This window comes from Aquarana catesbeiana, linkage group LG10, assembly GCF_042186555.1.
Source record: "Aquarana catesbeiana isolate 2022-GZ linkage group LG10, ASM4218655v1, whole genome shotgun sequence".
Classification (NCBI taxonomy): domain Eukaryota; kingdom Metazoa; phylum Chordata; class Amphibia; order Anura; family Ranidae; genus Aquarana; species Aquarana catesbeiana.
In genome coordinates, this window is record NC_133333.1 from 155,471,297 (window position 1) to 155,494,042 (window position 22,746).

General features: G+C 43.9%; 1 protein-coding gene across 13 annotated transcripts in view; it reads left to right on the top strand.

Moving 5' to 3' along the window:
- LOC141110959 (galactoside alpha-(1,2)-fucosyltransferase 2-like) overlaps nucleotides 1–22,746 on the top strand; it is a 539,222-nt gene that overhangs the window by 330,727 nt on the left and 185,749 nt on the right. For 3 of the 13 annotated variants that reach the window (XM_073602789.1, XM_073602788.1, XM_073602796.1), the window contains exon 1: nucleotides 16,773–16,918. The exons of 9 other annotated variants lie outside the window; for them this stretch is intronic. The gene's annotated coding sequence lies outside the window, so the exon portion shown is untranslated. Of the gene's footprint in view, nucleotides 1–16,772; nucleotides 16,919–22,746 lie in introns of those variants that run through there. One more of the 13 variants, XM_073602794.1, reaches the window with a different exon arrangement.

Below are 22,746 nucleotides of genomic sequence, written 5' to 3' on the forward strand. Positions count from 1 at the left end.
AGTCAACACAAAAATACAGGATATATGCAAAACTGCAGATCGAAGCATATTATATTGCTGAGTCTATATATTGCTGACTCCATACTATCATTAGTCTATAGTTTATTTCTAAGCCATGATAACAAAATGGCGTCTTTCATAACTGACATTTAAAGTATAATTTCTCTAACATCTCCCCCCTTTTATACTCATAATGTCAATACTTCAAATATCCAGGTTATTTTATTTTACTAGGTATTATCATTTAGACAGATGGGTCCTTAGCGAGAGTTGTAAATTCATCATCAGGTTCCGAGTATAGTTCCGTGTCGCTCTGGAGGAGCATAGTTTTTGTTAAAGATGTGTCAATCAGTCTTTGAAGAATTCCCCTAATACAGGGAATGCAGCAACATCCACACAATGTAAGAACTGCGGCTGCCATGACAATAGAGATAAGCAAACTTTTTGCAAGATCACCCCATTTACCAAACCATTTTTCGAAAAGTCCTGTCAGGGGGTTCTCTACACCAGAGTTCTCAGCTAATTCTTCGGATAGCATTTGTAGGCCTTGTAAGGCTTTGGTGATACTTCCATCAGGTGCCGTATTGTTTGGAGTAAAAGTGCAGCAGAAGGTGCCGAACATTTTGCATACCCCGCCCCTTTCTGCCAGCAACATATCCAACGCTATACGGTTCTGCCACGCTGTCAAAGAGGTGGCGTCCAATTGTGCTGCTATGCCTTCTCTGGTGTAATTCACAAACCTCTGCTGGTTGTAGTAGATGTAGTTTATCCAGTCGACCTTCTTGTTGGGCTGGACTCATATGAAGAGTGAGGTGAGTCCTGCTGTTATTTGATTCTGTGCTTTAATTTCATCTGGAACTCCTCGTGGAACACCTATTTCGTCTATATAAACTCGATTGTCAAATGATCCTTGTGGTGTTTCTCGCTTAATTCATTTTAAAAAAAAGTATTTACCTGGTAGTTTCATTGATTTATCACTCATAGGAACTATATAAAAGGGAAGCAGCAATCGGGTAAGGGCACAATTACCCTTCCATCTAGGTGGCAGTCTGGGCCTTAGACTCTTATCTCCACACAAACACCAAACATCAGCCAATTGCTGTTTTTGTTCCTGAAACCATTTTAGTTGGTACTTAATGTCTGTAGTAAGGGTTGTAGTTGCACAGTATTCAGGGGATAGGGTGCCAACATTTGTACCATTACTGTCAGTGTTAGAGAAACAAGTCAAATTTCCTGGTAATGCTTGTGCTGATGGGGGTATACTTTGCATTTTAGTCTTAGGGTAGCTCTTTTTCTCATTTACACATTCTGACCCAGTAATATTTTATGAAAACATTCTTATTATACAAGTCAAGTCTATTTTCTCTTCAGGGAGAGGAACAGTGGCTAGTTGTGGAATATAATAAGGTTTACAATACAACATTACCAACATACTTTGGCTACTGACTGCCCATTTGGGTGTGTCAGGAAAAGCTTCCACCCACTTTATAAACAACAATAATCATAAAATCCATGCATATCGTGTGAAATGGATAAGGGGGTTGTGGGAAATGGCCCCTTAAGGGTCTTAGAGCACCTTGAGCATGGTATCTGTTACAAAGCGGACATGTGAGGCAAAAATTTCTAGAATAGTTCGTAAACCCATATGTTGTGAACACCTTGTTGATCACCTGCACCATCCCTCCTTTTGAGATATGGGCTTGCCCATGGCTCAATAACGCAGCATATCTAAATAGTGATGTAGGTAAGATGGGTTTACCTTCTGTACTTGTGTATATACCATTGACCAGCGTTGCCCCTTTAGATAACCACTTTTGTTTTTCACCTGCCGGTGATGTTTTCTGCATTTCTGATAACCATGTTTTATCAATAGCTTTCCGTATCTCACCATTTTCTTGGGGACCTGTATAGTATATGTGTTTTTTTTGCGGTCCTGTAGCAGCTTCCCTTGCGGTCTTTGTCTGTTAGTGCATTTCCTAGAGTAATTGGATCTGTTCCCTTTCTGTGTGCTGTACATTTACAAATAGCCACTTGTGTTGGTTTCTGTACATTTTCTAGAAGGGCCAGGATAAGATCTCTATGTGAGATTGGTTTACCTGTAGACGTAATCATACCCCTATTTTTCCATTGCTGGGCAAATATGTGTATAGTAGAAAAAGCGTATTGGCTGTCTGTATAAATATTTATTTTCTTCCCTTCCCCTAGACTACAGGCCCCAGATAGGGCAATAATTTCAGCTTGTTGTGCAGAGTATGAACTGGGAAGGGGTCTGGCTTCAATGACCTGGTCATGCGTTACTATAGCGTATGCCGTTTGATTTACCCCTTTATCGTCCTTTTTACAAGACCCATCAACACAAAAGTTAATGTCAGCATCTAGAAAGGGAACATCAGTGAGATCCTTCCTTACAATCTACAATCTGATAAAAGGTTTTACTGTAATTGGGAAGGCTAAACATATAGGAACCCAGAATGAGGTGCTTTACCTTCATAAATGCATCCTCTGCTTGCACATTCCACTGAATGGAATCTTTTGCAGCCATTAGTAAACCATAATTGAGATCAGAAAGAGGCTCCACCTCCGTAGCATAATTTGCTATCCATGCTCTACAGACATTTGCCATGCCAAGAAATGACATCATTTATTTTTTGGTATGTGATTTGGGGACTTGAAGGATGGCCTCTTTTCGGATCTCATGCAAAAGTCTACCTTCTTGAGATAAAATGTAACCCAGGTATTTCACCTTTTCTTTCCACAGTTGTAATTTGTCTTTGCTGACCTTTTGACCTTGGTCTGCGAGGAAATGCATCAGAGCCAAGGTGTCAATTTTACATTGTTGCTCTGTAGGAGCCGCTACCAGAATGTCATCCACATACAAAAGAATTTGGCTCCCACTGGGAGGTACAAACCGAGACAAATTATTGGACATTTCTTGTGAGAATATAGTTGGACTTTCACAATATCCCTGGGGTAACCTGGTGTATGTGTATTTTTTTTTTTTTTTTGTACGTAAATGCAAACCAGAACTGACTATCTTTGTGTAAGGGAATGGAAAAGAAAGCATTACTGTTATCGATAACAGAAAATACCTTGTTCTCTGAGTAGAGCTCGTTCAGGAGGACATGCATGTCTGGGACCACCGGGGCCCTCGGTAATACGGCCCTATTGACTGCCTGTAAATCCTGCACGAGTCTCCACCCATCTTTCTCTCCCTTATGCCTCCTATACCTCTGAATCCCTCTGGATTTTAGTTTCTCATCTGTCAGTTGGACCCAGTTCTCCTAGCTCATGCCATGATACCTTGGGATTCTAGGTGACCGAAACACAAGGTACAGTATCCTGCCTGTATATTTTCAGAATAGGCTGTGGTAGGAGACAAGTAGCCACGCTATTTCCTTCCTTATCACAGTCCAGGCATTTTAAGAGAACTTCAGTGTTAGTGAGACTCATTAACTGTTTCTCATAGGACTTATTGGGCCCAGAGGTCTTTCTGTAATACATGGTGCAATAGAGGTTTGTCTGGACCTTATACCTTTTCCTCACAGACTCTTCGTCATTTATTTCTGCCAGGGTTTTGGGTATATTTAATCCCTCAGTTTACAAAACTCCAGGCTGTACCAGTATCAGGGCTCATTATCCACGGCTGTGATTTGTTTTTCACACAGCCGATGGGCTCTGAGACCTCCCTCCACTGGTACGACAGAAATATCAAGAGCGTGCAACATGTCTCTACCCAACAAATTAACAGGACATTTAGTCAAAATGACAATTTTACACTGAGCCTTTTTACCTGTCTGTGGATCTTCCACAGTAAGACCTTCAGACATGACCTCCTGGTGCATCAACCCATTTTGCAGATTTTACATATACTACACCTTTTTCTTTACCTTTTTCATATCCAGCGGGTGTATTAGGGTCCTACAAGCCCCAGTATCACAGAGAAATGTTAGCCATCTACCCTTCACAACCAAGGTTATTTCTGATTTGACTTTAGCATGCAAACAAGTTTCAACAGTGCACACATCCAAAATTTCAGATTCTTTCTTATCATTTTCTTCTGTATCTCTCTCTCTGCAGACATACCAACATCTTCTAGTCATGCTTCTTCCTCTCTGTTTGACCTACATTCTTTTGCCAAGTGACCTCTTTTACCTCACAGGAAACACTCCCCTCTCTTTTTTTTTCCCTCATAGTCCTGAATGCGGGGCCTTGTACAGGTGTTTCCCATCCTTCTGTTCTCCTTCTCAATGACATACACATCATTACCTTCACCTACCATAAGCACTTTCCCTTTCTTTACTCTTTTTTCTTGATTGGAAGTGCCGCTCAGCATACCTCGCGTACTCGATCAGCTCCTGAAGTCTGCAGATCCTATGGTTGATCATGTGTTTGGTAACAAACTTGATATAGGGGGAAGCAGCCCCTTCAAGATTGCATCCTTTAGCTGTTGTTCATATGGGCTATCGTTTACTTGATTTACTGGGACTTCTATTCCTGAGTGATTATTGAAAATCTCCCTCATCCTAACAATGAAATTGTCCACTGTTTCCTCTTCTCCCTGCACACACTGATTTATAATGGACCAGTCTGCTCAACATATCCATCTATTCTCTATCCTTGCTATAAGAGCATTTCTCCTGTTTTCTAGTGCTGCATCATCATGAGGCAACACAACTCCCTGATTGTTTAATCCACTCCAATCTCCCACTACATGATGCCAGTCGGGACCCAGGATCTGTCTGATGACCTGCTCTATTTCCCTCCCATTAAGATGATAGTTAGCAATCATTCCCTGATACCATCCCTGATTTGAGCTATGTTGACCTTGGGATGTGGTACCCCTTCAGTAGTTTTTTTAACATCCTCGGGGGTCCAGGGGCGATATACCATCATAGTGTTGGGGACTACTATACCTCCTACATTTTGTTCTGCCCTAGGGTTGGGAACTTCAATTAGTGGAAATTCTTCCTCTCCACATTTTGTTTGTTCCCCAGCTGAGGGGGATATCAATTTGTTCACCAGGTCCCCGAAAAATTTTGTAACCGTTGCTGTAAAGGGGGTCCCTTGTGGACTCCTCTGGACAGCAAGAGTCATCTTGAGAGGGGGTTTAACTGCAGCCATAGGAGAATCGGTTGCATCTGCGGGTGACCCAGGAGACCACGGGGGAACAACAAACAGTGGAGAGTCAGGTTGCATTTGGTTTGTTACGTTTTGTTCAGTCAATACTTGCTGAACTAAACTTCAGAGGACGGTCATATTATTGTCCTCCTCTTTGTTCAAAAACATAGTCTTTTTATGGTTTTCTGAATTTAACCTATGGTTAGCCTCCTCAAGCCATTTCTTTGCCTGGGGAAGGCCTAGTTTCTTCTGTTTTCTTATTTTCATGCCGGCATCATTTTTAAGCTTTCTACACAGTATTACACAACAATCCTTATTTAAAAACGCATTAAAATCATACTTTGTTTTCCACATTTTAAGAAGTGTCACATTCTCTTTGTCTAGACTACACATATACTTAACATCTTCATTCATACCAACAGATTTTCCATGGATCATACCTACTTTGTTTATCATGCACACAGAGCTCTTTTTTTGTTAATGTCTTCTCACAATGACACAACACACGCACACAGTATCTTATCACTTGCAATCACTCACAGACTTTCTAGTCATGATATATCACTTCTAGATTACTGATCTTGTGTATTGCTAAAACACTGGTGTCTTAGAGAATTACAGAATTACAGGGAGACTGAGTTCTCCCGACTGTTCTTTCATCGTTACTTCACTAACTTGTAGAGAGCATTTACAGAATTACAAGGAGACCGAGTTCTCCCGACTGTTCTTTCATCCTATCAGAACATTTAATATTTCAGTCCTTGATCCAAGGGTATTTATGTGCCTGCTCAGGATTAATACAACATATGAGGCTGGCATGAACACTGCGGGTCCGCCAAATGTCCTCTGTTTGTTACCTGGAAATCTATCAGGCCACACCCTTGTATCAACGGGGGGTTCTTTAGGTTTTTTTATCTGGGAGTATTCTTGATCCAAGGGTATTTATATGCCTGGAAATCTATCAGGCCACACCCTTGTATCAATGGGGGGTTCTTTAGGTTTTGATCTAGGAGTATTTATCTGTCCCCACGGGAATTTTTGCAGTTTACAAGGCTGTCAAACCGACAAATTTCCTTTAAATCCTTTATCTGCACCCGGATATTAGTATGGGACCATACCCCTATATCAAATGATAATTAACCAGGAGAAACAAACAAGAACACACAAGAGAGAACACCCGCAGTGCTCGACTGCCGCCAGGTCGCCCTGAGCGCGTCTTCCCAAAACGCGGGCTAGTCACTAGGTCTGCCCATCCAGGATGGCCACAGACGGATCTATACGGGGAATACGTGACCACTTATTTCCCCTCAACAAGAGTAAAGCAGATAGGACAGAAACAGATAAACATTCGATCAAAAAGTTAATAATAAAAAGGTTAATAATAAAATAAAAATAAAAATCTTACCTTGTCCCGAGAGCAGTCTCTTGTGCTGATCCGGTAAGTCGCTGCCCGGGAGGCACTAGTTCAGTGGACCGGCCTCTTTTTAACGTCTAATTTAAGACGGAGGACTTACAGTTTTTTCCGTACGGTCATCGGTCACTGAGTTGGCCAGTGCGTCTCGGGGAAATTGGACTCCCGGGTCTTCGAAGGACCAAATTGTTAGGGAAATAATTCACCGTCTCAGACCGTCCTCGGGCATCAAGGTAATATTTATTGCATATGCAAGAGAAATGAATTGCATCACATGTTCATGCTGTCATCGTCATTTCTGAAGAGAATACTGTGGTACATGTCTTTTTTATAAGCCCTGGACACCCCCCTTTCCTGTCTTAAAATGCCCAGTCTCATGTATTTTCAACTTTATTCTGGACACAACAGGAAAGGTGGAAGTGTCTGTTACAGACTGTTATCTTCATCTAACAATGGTTACAGGATACTGACTTGAAAACTCCCCAAGTCAACACAAAAATACAGGATATATGCAAAACTGCAGATCTAAGCATATTATATTGCTGAGTCTATATATTGCTGACTCCATATTATCACTAGTCTATAGTTTATTTCTAAGCCATGATAACAAAATGGCGTCTTTCATAACTGACATTTAAAGTATAATTTCTCTAACAGCAGACTGCAGAACTAGGGTGCACACACCGCTTCAGGCAAAAAATGAACACACCGGGTCTAAGGTGCTAATCCTGGCTCATCACCATAGGCAATATCAAGAAGAGAAGAAAAGATTGATCGCACACTTGAATCCAAAAGATGCTGTAGAAATTTCTTTATTGTCATGAGCCAGACAAAATTGCAATGATGATCAGTTGATGTGTTTCACACGAAAAGTACTGTACTTGTTCACAACAATTGAAATGCTCACAATACAAGCTATTTAAAGATGTATATCAAATCAAACACCTAACACAAAACACCTGTAGTTAAAGAGCAATCAACACAAAACTTCACAGACATAAAAACATTTAAGAAATTATAAAACTGTAGCTGTAAAAAATTGTCTACCGCTATTTCAATTCATCCACCCAAAAGCATTATGTTTAGCTACTGTAGCACTGTCAGAGAAGCTCTCCAAGAAGATCGGCTATTGGGCGCTCTGGTGTGCGCCGGTTCGCGCCTGGGCGCGTTGGCATGGGCGCGCGCACGGCACTTGGCGCCAACCGCCCTATTTAATGTGCTGGAACCTTCTGCTCGGTGCTGTCCGATCTGCAGCTCCCAGTGCCTGAGTTCCTGTTTCCTGTCCACTTCCTGTTTGCCTGTCTGATCTCCTAGTGACCCCGGCTTGTCTTGGACTTTTCTTGTTATCTGCCTGCACCTGACCACGGCTTCCCTTGACTACGTCTCTGCCTGCTCTTCTGTACTACGTTGCCCGCCTGCTGCCCACCCTGCCTGTGACCCGGACTTTGAGCCTGCCTGTTCCTCTGTACCTTGCTGACCGTCTGCTGCCAACTCTGCCTGAGACCGGACCTGCCCTTTCTGCTCCTGCTCTGCACCAGTCGCTTAGTCCCTTACTTGCTAGGACTTCCAGACCATACACATCAGGATCTTGGGCCTTACCTCCGCAAGTCACCCGCCAGGCTCTCTTACCACTCTGCGCTCCTGTGCCTTCTGATTACACTACCAGGGGCCGGGAACCAGATACGTACGGGAGGCCTCCCCTGCTATACCGGGTTCGTCAGTCAGGTACGTGTAAGTCTGATAGTATCGGACAGCCATGTCCGAGCCCGAGCAGGGATCCTCTCCCATGGAGGAGCTATGCAGACACCTGGCGGGTCTCACTCAAGCTGTAAAGAGCCTTCAGGAAGGCTACACTAGGCTGGAAGAGAGCGTCTAGGTGCTCTCCTCACCTGCTAACCCTTTAGCTGCTGCTGCTTCCGGACTCTCATCTCCTCCCTCCGTGGTCATGCTTCCTCCTGAGCCAAGGGTACCTACACCTGACAGATTTTCCGGTGAACGTAGCAAGTATCGATCCTTCCGCAATGCCTGCAAACTATACTTTGCTCTGCTACCACGAACCTTCTCCTTGGAAGCAACAAAGGTGGGCTTTGTAATTTCTCTCCTGTCTGGCGAACCACAGACCTGGGCCCACCGTCTCCTGGAACAAAAATCAGCATCCCTAGACAACCTGGATGCATTCTTTGCTGCCATGTCCCAACTGTATGAGGACCCCCAGTTGAAAGCCACCGTTGAGTCCGCCTTGCACGCCCTACAACAAGGGCGTAGACCCGCCGAAGATTACGTCCTGGAATTCAGGCGTTGGAGTTCAGACACGGACTGGAACGACGCGGCCCTGCGTTACCAATTTCGCATGGGTCTTTCCGATCCGCTTAAGGACGAGTTGGTGCGGGTGGGAGTACCACAAACGTTGGAGGACCTCATCAACCTGTCCGTTCATATAGACCGGCGCCTGAGAGAGCGCCGATCCGAAAGAACCACCAGTCAGTTCCGTCCTACCTGGGTCCTCCCAAAGGTCCCTAGTGCCACCAGCTCTGTCGGCCCAAGCCTTCGTGTACCGCCTACTCCGGTGCTTGATCCCTCTGAGCCAATGCAGCTTGGCCTTCTCCGACCATCCTTCACACCTGAAGAGCGACAGCGTCGACGGGTCAACAACCTATGCATGTACTGTGGGGAGTCAGGCCACTACGTGAGATCTTGCCCTAACAAGACACGTAAGTCTCTTTCAGCCTCTACTAAGTGTGCTCCTGTCATACGTAATCCTGCTAATCATCTTGCTCTCCCCATTGTTCTACAGCTTCCAGGACAGGATCTTACAGTCTCGGTCATAATTGACTCCGGAGCTTGTAGCTGCTTTATAGACCTAACCTTTGCCGCTATCCACCGCATTCCTCTCCAAGCAAAATCACAGGGACTTGCGGTCCATCTCGCTGACGGCTCCACCCTCAGCTCGGGTCCTGTCACCCAGGAGACTATTCCTCTATTGGCCATTATGGATACTCCCCATCGAGAATTCCTTCGTTTTGATTCGATTTCTTCTCCACTTTTTCCGATTATTTTGGGAATGCCGTGGCTACAAGCCCATAACCCTAGTATTGATTTGGCTTCCGGAGAAATTAAGTTCTTCTCCCGCTATTGTCACCAACACTGTTTGCCCAGTACCCCTACAGATGCCTCTCAACTCATGTGTCTGGACGTGGACACCGAATCGCAGCAAGCGATTCCCACTCCGTATCGGGATTTTCTTGACGTCTTCAGTAAAAAGGGGGCGGAAACCCTTCCTCCTCACAGGCCTTATGATTGCCCGATAGAACTTTTGCCTGGGTCTGAAGTTCCGTTTGGACGAATTTTCCCATTAACAGAGCGGGAGCTGGCTACTCTCAAGACTTATATTGATGATAACTTAAAGAGAGGATTCATCCGTCCATCCACGTCACCAGCCGGGGCCGGCATTTTCTTTGTGGAGAAGAAGGACCACTCCCTTCGGCCTTGTATCGACTATAGAGAGTTAAACAAAATAACCATCAAGAATCGCTACCCCTTACCTCTGGTACCCGAACTCTTCCAAAGACTAGGTTCAGCAACAATCTTCACTAAACTCGATCTCCGTGGGGCCTATAATCTAATCCGCATCAGGGAGGGAGATGAGTGGAAAACTGCCTTCCGTACCCGGTTCGGGCACTTTGAATATCTTGTTATGCCCTTTGGTCTGTGCAACGCGCCTGAAACGTTTCAGCACTTCATTAACGACATTTTCCGTGACCTCCTGGACTTATACGTTATAGTATATCTAGATGACATCTTTATTTTCTCCTCCTCAGTCATCGAACATCGCAGGCATGTCCGAAATGTTCTAACCCAGGCTCAGGCAGGATGAATTTTACGCCAAATTAGAAAAGTGCGAATTCGAACGCCAATGTATCCAGTTCCTCGGCCTAATCATTGCTAGTGACGGCATTAAGATGGATCCGCAAAAAGTGGCAGCTATCCTCAACTGGCCCACTCCCTCCGCTAAAAAAGGGGTCCAGCGCTTCATTGGCTTCGCCAACTTTTATCGCAAATTCATTAAAGGCTTCTGTGCAATTATTACACCAATTACCGAACTAACCAAGCAAGGGAACCGTTTTTGTTGGTCCACCGAGGCGCAATCTGCCTTTGACAATCTTAAAAAGTTGTTTACCTCCGCCTCCATCCTGAAACATCCAAACCCTGCCTTACCTTTCGTCCTTGAAGTGGACGCTTCAGAAGTCGCTGTGGAGGCAGTACTCTCTCAGCGGCAAGGTGCCAAGTCCCTGCTTTATCCAGTAGCTTTTTTTTCTCGGAAACTCTCCACTGCCGAAAGGAACTACGATGTTGGAGACAGAAAGCTTCTAGCTATTAAGGCCGCATTGGAAGAGTGGCGTTATCTCTTAGAGGGTGCTGCACATCCCATTTTGGTCTATACTGACCACAAGAATCTCGAGTACTTGAGAACTGCCAAGAGACTGAGACCTCGGCAGGCAAGGTGGGCTCTGTTCTTCTCTAGGTTCCAGTTTCACATCACATACAGACCTGGCTCCAAGAACACCAAGTCGGAAGCATTATCCCGCATGTTCCAGGATTCCAAGGAACCATTACCTTCTGACACCATCCTTCCTGCTGGAAATTTTCTGTTGCTACAGGGGGATATCATATCCCAAATTAAACAGGCCTCCAGGAATCTGTCCCCACCTATGGGAGTCGACGTATGCTTGCAAAATGGGTTGTTCCGGTTCAAAGACAAGATCTTGGTCCCAGAGAATCTAAGAGTGGCAGTACTGGAACTCTGCCATGATCATAAGTTAGCTGGGCATTTTGGCGTACTGAAGACGACAGAGCTGGTGCAACGTACATTTTGGTGGCCCCAACTGGTAAAGGATTGTAAGAGTTATGTGGAATCCTGCACCACCTGTGCTCGGAACAAAAATAGTCGGACAAAGGCCTGGGGTCTACTAAAACCTTTACCCGTTCCAGAAAGACCCTGGAAGATGATTGCGATGGACTTCATCGTGGAACTCCCTCTGGCAGAGGGTTTTTCCCCCATTTTTGTCATTGTGGATAGGCTGTCTAAGATGGCTCATTTCTTACCCATGAAAGGTACACCTTCTGCCGTGGAAACTGCGAAAATTTTTGTCAGAGAAATCGCAAGATTACATGGAGTACCAGCAAGTATAGTCTCCAATAGAGGTGTGCAGTTCACTTCCAGGTTCTGGAAGGCTCTCTGTGGGTCACTTGAGATTGAGTTGGCGTTCTCATCCGCCTATCACCCCCAGACAAACGGGCAGACAGAGAGGACTAACCAAACCCTGGAGCAATACCTCAGATGCTTTTCCACCTTCTCACAGAACGATTGGGTCTCTCTTCTGCCTATTGCTGAGTTCGCATACAACAACTCTGTGCACTCAGCTATTAAACAGACACCATTCTTCGCCAATTATGGTTTTCATCCGTCATTTCTGCCTGAATCCTTACCCGAGTGCCCTATTACTGCGGCTGCTGAAACAATGGATTTCTTCGTCACCAATAATAAATTACTACGCGAAACCATGGCTAAAACCCAAGAATATAATAAAAGGATGTTCGATAGGAAGAAGCGTGGAGAACTCATTCTGGAACCTGGCAACCAGGTTTGGCTGTCCACCCTCAACTTAAAGTTGGCCTGTCCCTCGAAGAAGTTGGGTCCCAAATTCATGGGTCCCTTTCCAATCAAAAGGAAAATTAATGACGTGACCTATGAACTGGATCTACCCAATACATTAAGAGTTCATCCGGTCTTCCACGTATCCTTGCTGAAACCCGCTGTCCCTAATTCCTTTTCGGGTCGTAATACCGGCCCACCTGAACCTGTAATTGTGGATAACGAGACAGAATTTGAAGTGGAAGCAATCCTGGACTGCAGGAAGAGACATGATCAAGTCCAATATTTGATCAAATGGAGGGGGTATGGACCAGAAGATAACTCCTGGGAACCAGAAAGCAATCTGCACACTAAGGAACTTTTAAGAGACTTCTGGAGTGCTCATGCTGATAGACTGGCCCAGATGGGCATCCGGAGGCTGCCCTTTAGGAGGGGGCACTGTCAGAGAAGCTCTCCAAGAAGATCGGCTATTGGGCGCTCCGGTGTGCGCCGGTTCGCGCCTGGGCGCGTCAGCATGGGCGCGCGCACGGCACTTGGCGCCAACCGCCCTATTTAATGTGCTGGAACCTTCTGCTCGGTGCTGTCCGAACTGCAGCTCCCAGTGCCTGAGTTCCTGTTTCCTGTCCACTTCCTGTTTGCCTGTCTGATCTCCTAGTGACCCCGGCTTGTCTTGGACTTCTCTTGTTATCTGCCTGCACCTGACCACGGCTTCCCTTGACTACGTCTCTGCCTGCTCCTCTGTACTACGTTGCCCGCCTGCTGCCAACCCTGCCTGTGACCCGGACTTTGAGCCTGCCTGTTCCTCTGTACCTTGCTGACCGTCTGCTGCCAACTCTGCCTGAGACCGGACCTGCCCTTTCTGCTCCTGCTCTGCACCAGTCGCTTAGTCCCTTACTTGCTAGGACTTCCAGACCATACGCATCAGGATCCTGGGCCTTACCTCCGCAAGTCACCCGCCAGGCTCTCTTACCACTCTGCGCTCCTGTGCCTTCTGTTTACACTACCAGGGGCCGGGAACCAGATACGTACGGGAGGCCTCCCCTGCTATACCGGGTTCGTCAGTCAGGTACGTGTAAGTCTGATAAGCACTGTCTACCGTAGGTAGGTTGCTAGAGTGTTTTTGTTACAGCCAGTGCAGGTAAATTTAGGCAGTCCTGGGCCTGTTTGTTTTGATCTGGGGGCTGGGAGTGGTTTTGAGTATAACAGCAGGTGACTGACATGTACTTCACCTCCCTGGCGCCTCCTCTGTTTTTAGAGGGTGCTGGAAAAGAGGCAGGGCAGAGGATGGGAGCGCCATGGAGTGTATCTGGGAGCCCTGATCAATCCCCAACTAGGATTGGCAGGGGGCAGCCCTCCTATATATACTCATGGTAAGCCTGGTTTGAGAGGAGTTGTCGGGTGCAAGAACTAGTGATGGGGTGTTAGGCTGTCGTGGCCCATGAGGAAACACCCTCATTGGAAGGGGGTGAACTCAGGTTTGGAGCTTGGGAGCTGGGTAGGAACCTTTGGATACACGTTCATCCAGCGGTGTCTGGAACAGGAGCAGGTAGAGGACTGTGGGGAACATTGCCAGGTAAGTTACTAGGAGGGATCCATTCTGGGGTCGGTGAATGACAGGCACAGTGTAGAAATCTGGGAGAGACATGCCAGGAGTGGATGTGAAGCCAGAAGGAGAGGCTGTGATGTCACCGGTGTTGGAGTTAAGTTGCTGCAGTCAGGAGGGTTGGCAGAATTTGCAAAGGACTGTCTGGGACCACTAGTCCATCAAGCTTTGCAACTAGCACAAAAAGTATTATTCATATTTCTATTGGATGCTTTTCAACGGTTAGGACTTATTCAGAGTAGGCCCTAACCATGCGCTAGCTGTGCCAGGAAACTATTATTGCGCAGTAGAGAAAACAGAGTAATGTTCTGGAGGAGTATGTAGAGCTTTAGAGATTGTCAATATAGATTCAAAAGGTTAGCTCGATTTATCAAGATCAATTATCTGGGCATCCCATGTCCCTTTCCCCAATCCAAGTTAAATCCCCTAAATAAAAACAACAAAAACAAGCTAAAAGCGGAGGTTCACACAAAAATGGAACCTCCGCTTTTCTGAACCCTCCCCCCCTCCGGTGTCACATTTGGCACCTTTCAGGGAGGAGGGGGGTGCAGATAGCTGTCTAATACAGGTATCTGCACCCAGTTCCGGGAATAGACTCCCGCAGGAGTCACGCCCCCTCCTGCACCCCCCCCCCCCCCCCCCCGCTGTCTCCTGGGAAACACACAGGTCCCAGGAGATAGCGGGGACCAGTTAAGACGCGTAGCACGACTCACGCATGCACAGTAGGGAACCGGGAAGTGAAGCCGCAACGCTTCACTTCCTGATTCCCTCACCGAGAATGGCGGCGGCAGCAGCCGAGAGCCGAGCAATTGATTGGCTTTGGCTTCCGACATCGCTGGACTCCAGGACAGGTAAGTGTCCGTTTATTAAAAGTCAGGCTTTTAATATTTTTTTTGTAGGTGGACTCCCTCTTAAAGGACTGTTCATTGACTGGCAATGTGTGTCTGAAGTGAATGCCTGGCCTAGCAGGGTGATGTGTGGAACTACTACACGCAGCAACCTCACGGGGGCACCGCTACACTACCTTGCCATTTATTTATCACTTTAAGCCAAAAGTCAACGGGTTGGAGCACAAAGTCCATCTTTTTATGATGTCGGCAGCAATTCTTCAGATTTTTTTCTGTGAATAAACACTGAGATAGCTGCTGCATTGTTTGCAATACATTCTGGCTTGGCTGCATTTGATATGTATTGTTGTATGTATGGTTGTATGTATGGTTGTATGTATGGTTGTTTGTATTGTTGTATGTATGGTTGTTTGTATTGTTGTATGTATGGTTGTATACATTGTTGTATGTATGTATGGTTATATGTATGGTGATATGTATTGTTGCATGTATGGTGTTAAATTAACCACTTTAAGACTGGGCCTATTTTCAAACTTGTTGTTTACAAGTTAAAATCATTTTTTTAATTACTAGAACCCCTAAACATTCCATATATTTTTCTCTAACACCCTAGAAAATAAAATGGCGGTTGTTGCAATACTTTCTGTCACACTGTATTTGCGCAGCGGTCTTACAAGCGCACTTTTATTGGAAAAAAATCACTTTTTTGAATTAAAAAATAAGACAACAGTAAAGTTAGCCTAATTTTTTTTATATTGTGAAAGATGGTGTTACGCCGAGTAAATTGATATCCAACATGTCACGCTTCAAAGTTGCGCCCGCTTGTGGAATGGCAACAAACTTTTACCTATAAAAATCTCCATATGCGACGTTTAAAAATTTTTACAGGTTGCATGTTTTGAGTTACAGAGGAGGTCTAGGGAAAAAATTATTGCTCTCGCTCTAACGATCGCGGCGATACCTCACATGTGTGGTTTAAACACAGTTTTCATATGCGGAAGCTACTCATGTATGCATTCGCTTCTGCAAGCAAGCTCGGCAGGACGGGGCACATTTCCAAAAAAAAAAAAAATTCTTATTTATATTACTTTTTATTTTTAATTTTTACACTGTTCTTTAAAAAAGAAAAAGGACCTCTTAAATATGAGATCTGGGGTCAAAAAGACCTCAGATCTCACATTTACACTAAAATGCAATAAAAATAAAAAAATAAATTAAATGTAGTTTAAAAAAAATAAAAATGGTGCTTTAAGAGCATTGGGCGGAAGTGACGTTTTGACGTCGCTTCCGCCCTGCAATAGAATGGAGATGGGTGTGGGCCATCTTCCCCTCACTCGTCTCCATACCTAACATGGAGAAGGACCCTATCGCCACTGCCGGTGGCTCCGGTAAGCGGCGGAGGGCACCAGAGAGCGGCAGGAGGGGGGCGATAAAAGTGATCTTGCAGCGAATCCGCAGCAGGAACCACTTTTATCTGAAAGCGGACCGCCTGCTGAAGAAGAGGTTCCCGGGGTTATGGTAGCTAGCTACTGCCATAACAACGATATCTTCCTTCAAACAACCGCCCTATAATGACAGCGGGCAGTCCGTTAGTGGTTAATGCCTCATACACACGATTAGGTAATTGAATGATAAAAAACGCTTTTGGATTGATCGCATGATAGTCTAGTTAGTTCACAGCTTTTGACAGCCGATCACGACAGTTCGTCCAACAATATCCGATGGGACAAACACGAAAACTTTGCTCGGACGAACGACAATCATTTAATCAGTAAAGTATGCGTCCGCTAAAAATCAATAGACAAACACAACGCATGATCAGAAACACGAAAATAATCCGGAAGGAGATGGGAGAATGTAAACCAAAAGGTGTGGCAGACACAGGGGTCACACGAATTTGACATAATTTCCAATACGTAGCTACGCAAACAGGAAGGTGTTCCAGAATCGTATGAAAAAAATCATACATTTCATAGAGCGCAAAATGCACTGTTGAATTCAATATTAGTATTATGCAACAAAATGCGAACGATAAGTCGTACGATTATCTGATTGTGTGTACGAGGCATAAAGAAGACAAGAAGTCTGCTAAGGATAAGATGATGATGCAGTTGGGAGGACAGTACAAGCACCTCCCCATCTTTACATTTGGGGAAGCTGTTACGAGAACGTTATGATATGCTAAGCCTGTTTAGAATTTCCTGTTTTTATATGAAAGTGAAAGAAAATGTCATACCGCTGTATATGAGGCCTTTAGTTCATCATTCCTTCTCTCGCTGTACCTGGTAAGTCATACTTATGTGATTATTCTTGTAAGATTGTGTTGATTTTAATAGCTAAACTAGCTGTATAGGATCAAATACAGTGCAAGCTGCAATGCGAATGACCAAAGAATGCATGCTCTCAATACAACAGACAAGGGTGAGCAAGAATCCTTAATATACTAAAATAAATTAGATTTAGTTGCTATATTTTCCAGCATGCAGGGGAACTACCTGGGAACAGTTACCACCTGTCTGGCTTACAGAACCACAAAGTCTTTGACTAGTTTTGTAGCATCTGTAGCAAAGATATTTCAGTGTTTACTAAGTGGGGCAGTTGTTTTTCATACATAACAGCACTCCGAAGTCCCTCTCCTCTATGAACACAGAGGGGTTGATTTACTACAGGCAAATACAGTAGACTATGCACTTTGCAGGTGCAGTTGCTCCTGAACATAGTAAATGAGGGGAAGATCTGCTGACTTCCGGCATCCAGTCATGTGTAAGCAAAAATGCTGTTTTTTTGGTTTTTTCTTGCGCCTGATTGGGTATTCTTTGCAAAGTGGAGCTTCACCTCATCTACTAAGGTCTGGGGCAACTGCACTTGCAAAGTGCACAGTCTATTTACCTTTAGTAAATCAGCCCCAGCATGTTAGGCTTCATGTACAGAAGACGTTTTTACAACCTCTCCTGAACTATTTAACTTGACAGATAGTAACCCACGTTTAAAATGTCAGTTTTGCCGTGTTTACATGCCGCGTTTAGCGCAGTTTTGCCGCGTTTGCGTTTAGAAGCGTTTAACCCCCCTGGCGGTATTCCCGAGTCTGGCTCGGGGTGGATTTTCAGTACCAAAAGCGGTATCCCTGAGCCAGACTCAGGATCACATCGCAGGATCCATGTAGAGGATACTTACCTTGTCCCCTGGATCCTGCAATGTCTCCCCGCTGTGATCGGCGAGCCGCTGTGATCTCGCTCGATTAACAACGCGCGGGGACGGAGTTCGGCGTCCAATTCAAAAAGTGAAACACACAGTACAGATACAGTATACTGTAATCTTACAGATTACAGTACTGTATCAAATAATTACACATCCCTTTGTCCCTAGTGGTCTGCCCAGTGCCCTGCATGCAGTTTTATATTATATATACTGTTCTTTCTGCCTGGAAACTGGAGATTGTCCATAGCAACCAAAACTGTCCCTTTACATCAAAAGTGGCTTTAGACCAGCTAGAAAACAGCGATAATAAATTAGAATCACTTGCAGAATTGAGCGATAGTGATTTGTGGGGAAATCCTTCACCAAACACTAAAAGTAACGAAAGCGACAATTCTGCAACTGAGAACATTTCAGTGTTTTTGATTTGATTACATTATTGAATCATTTTTATTATTATTATATTATTATTTGGTATAATTATTTATAGTTATTTATTATATTATAATTTTTTATTTCGTTTTTTAAACCGGATGTCTACTAGACTCTTGTTTGGACAGATTTAAGTGAATTATTCCTAAGAATTACAGGCCTATAATATAAAACGCCAAATTTCTGTTCAAAATAATTGTACCGCTTTCAGCACCTAAAATCTGAAATAATCATACTGCCAGGGAGGTTGAAAAAAAATGAAAGAATTTTTTTTTTCTTTTAAAACAGCCAGAAATGAAAAAGCCTGTAAATGAAACAAGTTACTGCTCTTAGCTGCGCTAAGAAGCATTTGGCGCTTGAAATGCCTCTAAACTCAGCTTCTGAACCCATTTTTTTGTGTTCCAAAAAAAGCCTCTAAACTCAACTGCCTAGAAACAACTATAAAGAACCTGTGTACATGTACTGATAAGATAACATTGAGGAGAGTTCAGGAGCAGTTGAAAAAAGTGCCCAACTGCTCCTTAACCACTTCAGCCCCGGAGGTTTTGGCAGCTCAATGACTGGAGGACTTTTTTTTTAATTGCGTGGCCATGCAATGTTGTACCCAAACAAAATTTGCGTCCTTTTTTCCCCACAAATAGAGCTTTCTTTTGATGCTATTAGATTGCCTCTGCGATTTTTATTTTTTGCGATATATAAACGGAAATAGACCGATAATTTTGAAAAAAAATTATATTTTCTACTTTTTGTTATAAAAAAAATGTAATAAACTAAATTTTAGTCATACATTTAGGCCAAAATGTATTCAGCCACATGTCTGTGGTAAAAAAAATGTCAATAAGCCTATATTTATAGGTTTGCGCAAAAGTTATAGCGTCTACAAACTAGGGTACATTTTCTGTAATTTACGCAGCTTTTAGTTTATGACTACCTATCTCATTTCTTGAGGTGCTAAAATGGCAGGGCAGTACAACCCCTCCCCCCCCCCCCAATGACCCCATTTTTGAAAGTAGACAAAAATTGACAAAAAAAAGAAAAATTACACAAAGTTGTCACTAAATGATATATGATATAAATTGTATAAATTATATATTGCTCACACATGCCATGGTTATATGTGGAATTACAGCCCAAAATGCATTCTGCTGCTTCTCCTGAGTACGGGGATATCTCATGTGTGAGACTTTTTGGGAGCCTAGCCGCGTACGGGACCCCGAAAACTAAGCACCGCCTTCAGGCTTTCTAAGTGTAATTTTTGATTTCACTCCTCACTACTTATCACAGTTTCGAAGGCCATAAAATGCCAAGATAGCACAACCCCCCCCCAAATGACCCCATTTTGGAAAGTAGACACCTCAAGCTATTTGCTGATAGGCATGTTGAGTCCAAGGAATGTTTTATATTTTGCCACAAGTTGCGGGAAAATTAAAAAATTTATTTTTTTTTTGCACAAAGTTGTCACTAAATGATATATTGCTCAAACATGCCATGGGTATATGTGGAATTACACCCCAAAATACATTCTGCTGCTTCTCCCGAGTACGGGGATACCACATGTGTGGGACTTTTTGGCAGTCTAACTGCGTACAGGACCCCGAAAACCAATCACTGCTTTCAGGCTTTCTAAGGGCGTAAAATGGTGATTTCACTTCCTCACTACCTATCACAGTTTCGGAGGCCATGAAATGATAAGATAGCACAACCCCCCCCCCCCCAAATTACACCATTTTGGAAAGTAGACACCCCAAGCTATCTGCTGAGAGGCATGTTGAGTATTTTGCAGATCTCGCTTTTTGTCACAAAGTTTTGAAATTGAAAAAAGAAAAATAAATACATTTTTCTTTTCTTTCTTCATATTCAAAAATAAATGAGATCTGCAAAATACTCACCAGGCCTCTTAGCAAATACCTTGGGGTGTCTACTTTCCAAAATCGGGTCATTTGGGGGGGGTTTGTACTATCTGGACATTTCAGGGCCTCCGTAACTGTGATAGGTAGTGAGGAGTAAAATCACAATTTTACACCTTTAGATATCCTGAAGGCGGTGATTGGATTTTGGGGTCCTGTACGCGGCTAGGCTCCTAAAAACTCTCACACATGCGGAATTCCCGTACTCAGGAGAAGCAGCAGAATGTATTTTGGGGTGTAATTTCACATATAACCATGCCATGTTTGAACAATATATCATTTAGTGAGAACTTTGTGCAAAAAAAAAAAAGTGTAATTTTCACGAAACTTGTGACAAAATATAAATTATTCCATGGACTCAACATGCCTATCAGCAAATAGTTTGGGGTGTTCACTTTACAAAAAGGGGTCATTTGGGGGGGGGGTGGGGGTGTTGAACTGTCCTGGCATTTTATGCACAACATTTAGAAGCTTATGTCACACATCACCCACTCTTCTAACCACTTGAAGACAAAGCTCTTTCTGACACTTTTTGTTTACATGAAAAAAATATTTTTTTTTTTTGCAAGAAAATTACTTTGAACCCCCAAACATTATATATTTTTTAAAGCAAAGGCCCTACAGATTAAAATGCTGGGTGTTGCAATTTTTTTTCACACAGTATTTGCGCAGCGATTTTTGCCGAGTACATGGATACCAAACATGACATGCTTTAAAATTGCGCACAAACGTGCAGCGGCGACAAACTGATCCCACTAACACTGCATTTTTGGGAACCCTAAACTGCTGGGGATGCTAGTATAGATCTGATCAGATCAGATATTGATCCGTTCAGACACTATACTACTAAAGGAGGCGTATGGTGACAACAGTACAGCGATTAAAAAAAAATCTGAACTCTGCACTAGGTGACACAGTGACAGGTGGTGAAGGGGTTAACTGAGGGGATGATCAGGGGGTGAAATGTGTACCTACGTGACCTGGTGTCAGTGTAGTGTTGTGCAACTCACTTTTAGATGCTCTCTCCTCTCGGTCTGGAACAGAAAAGACCACCACGAGGAGAGATGACATCACTTCCCTGTCAGTGTTTACACTTACACGACAGGGGAAGGATCTCATTCGTCAGGACCGATAACCAGGTCCAGGCTAGATTTAATTGGCCTGTGCCTGGGGATTGATCCGTTCCTGATCGAATCTGATCATCGCAGCCAGCCGGGGGGGGGGGGGGGGCCTGCGCGTGCGCCCGACATAGCATGAAGGCAATTCGTCTGCCTGTGCCATTCTGCCGCAGTATAACTGCGGCGGATGGTCGGCAAGCGGTTAACGTCCGTTTAGTAGCAGCAGTGTACATGAGGTGAGTTGGAGGTTGCAGCTAGCTGGTAGATGTTGAAGAGTAAGCTTAATGTACACAGGACGTTTTTACAACCTACGGTTGCCACCTGTCCGAGATTTTGAATCATGTGTCCAGGTTTCAGACTGTCTGAAACCTGGACACATTATTCAGATGGGACTGCAACCCCCCCCCCCAACTTAGGCGTGCCAGGGCACACCCTATTCACCCAGTGCGATTCCCCCTTTCGCCCGGGTTGCACACACCTATGCCCCCCATTAACCAAAGTACCCTCCCAGTGCATAGGCCCCCTCCCTCCCTTCTCTGTCCTGCCCCTGAGCAAGTGAGTACACTAAGGTAAGGGGGACTCAGATGTAAGGGGTGCTCTGTAAACTCTGATATAAGGGGGTGCTTTGGGGACCCTGATTTAATGGGGAATGCTGGAAATTCTGATGTTAGTGGGGGCTTTGGTAAGCAGAAACCCCCTTACATCAGAGTTCCATTTTATACCACAGTCCACAGTGTTCCCATGTAAAAAAAAAAAAATTAGCTGTGTGCCGCTAAAGTGTTCAAGTTTGGCTTGAAGAACAGGTGGCAACCCTGTTACAACCTCTCCTGAACAATGTAACTTGACAGATAGTAACCCACGTTTAACGGTAACTCGCGTTTAGCCGTATTTCGTTTACAGGCGTTTTTCATTTTTGGCTATTTTGAAAAAAAAAAAAAAAAAAAAAAAAAAAAAATATATATATATATATATATATATATATATATATATATATATATATATATATATATATATATATATATATATAGTATATATATATATATATACTATATATATATATATATATATATATATATATGTACTATATATATATATATATATATATTTTTTTTTTTTTTTTCAAATGCTTTTAAACGCAAACGCGGCAAAACACAGTATGTAAATGAGGCAAAACTGACTTTTTAAACGCGGGTTACTATCTGTCAAGTTAAATCGTTCAGGAGAGGTTGTAAAAACGTCCTGTGAGAAGTTGTGAACCTTCCGCGCGCAGGCAACAACCACACTGTTTACTATAAACTAGTGTCTCTGTACTCCAGAAGTTCTCACCAAGGCCAGGAATGTGTCTGACCAAGGCCAGGAATGTGTGTCTAAGGGCACAGGGATGACAAAAATTCAACATTTTAGGCTTGGTGCACACAGCCATACAGCGTGCAGAGCCATGTAATAACCATCCAGGGACTC